The following is a 1332-nucleotide window of genomic DNA, read 5'->3' as shown; positions in this document are numbered from 1 at the left end:
AATGGGCACTGACGTGTGGCACTTCGGTCGAAGCTGCGTTTCCCTCCTGGGCGGAGCTAAATTTGCAGTTCTCACGAGTGTTCTCGCCGCCTAATCAGGCATATCGCGTGCGATCGCGGCAACAAGAAATCAGTGGACTTTGTCCAAGGGATGCGCTTTCTCATTGCCGGGATGGTAGCAGATCCCCTTCCGGAGGCGGTCACAGTGACCGTCTTAATGGACAGTCTCCGCATTGGCGTGGCCAGAATGGAAGACTTTCGTATGCGTCCGTCTTCGTTTGAAGAGGCGGTGAATGTGGCATTGAATACAGAATTCAATTTCAAGTCAGCACGACTTGGTTGGAATGCACACTCCAACAGCTATTCAAGATGCCCATGGATCTCAGCTATGCCGAGGACGAGGGAGCAGAGCTCCGAACTGCCGGGCAACATACACACATTCGACGGTGTTTTGGCTGTGGAGACACCGTCACCTTCGGAACGGTTGCCCCCTGCGCAAGGCGCGTCAAGGTTCGTCGACCCATCACCCCAACGCCTACCAGTCTGGTTCGTCGCGGGAAACGGCAACACCCTGTAGGCGCGGGGCGACCTACTGAGGAAGAACTGAGCCTCGGGGAGATAGGGGTCAACAGGGGTTAGCCCATAATAGCACCGTGCTCTTGAACACGTAACGTGTATGCAAGCCGGGCTTGCCGGTCGTGGATGCGACCGTAAAGGGCAACGAATAGCCATGAAAGATCCTCATCGATTCCGGGGCGTCGGGCAATTATGCTCGACGCTCCACGATGAAAGGAAGCCAGCTGTATGCTGAGGCGCTGAAAGCGCGGTCGGGTGACATTGTCACTGTTCGCCTAGTGACGGAGACACGTGTGATGGTCTCGAGGGTCCCCGTGGACCTCGGAGTCAAGTTCCTTGACTTTGATAGCGTGGAACGCTGTCTAGTCTTGGACTTGGATGCAAGGTATGACCTCATCCTAGGAATGGCATGGTTGGTCACCATGTGCCATGGGTTGATTGGAGGTCAAAGACCCTGGGCGCTACGCGCACGTCTTATGGTGGAGCTTTGGCGAGTCATAAATCTACCTCTGCTGGGAGACAAAAGCGCTATTGGCGAGAGCATTGGACCGAGATAGTCAAACGTGCTGGACATTGGAATGTCCGAGTTGGTAGACACCAACGGTGTATCGGACAGGAGTCCCGAGCGTGGCTCGCGGGATCATCGTGGGGTGGCACGTAACCCACTGAGCGCTGCATGTCATGCGTGACATGGTCAGCCAAAGGCCGAGGCATCAAGGGCGAGGTCCCATGATGCACGTGAAGTGGCACTTAAACA

The sequence above is a fragment of the Plasmopara halstedii genome, assembly GCF_900000015.1.
Source record: "Plasmopara halstedii genome assembly, contig: Scaffold_113, whole genome shotgun sequence".
Lineage (NCBI taxonomy): Eukaryota > Oomycota > Peronosporomycetes > Peronosporales > Peronosporaceae > Plasmopara > Plasmopara halstedii.
The sequence above is the reverse complement of the archived record's forward strand: the minus strand, read 5'-3'. Positions refer to the sequence as shown.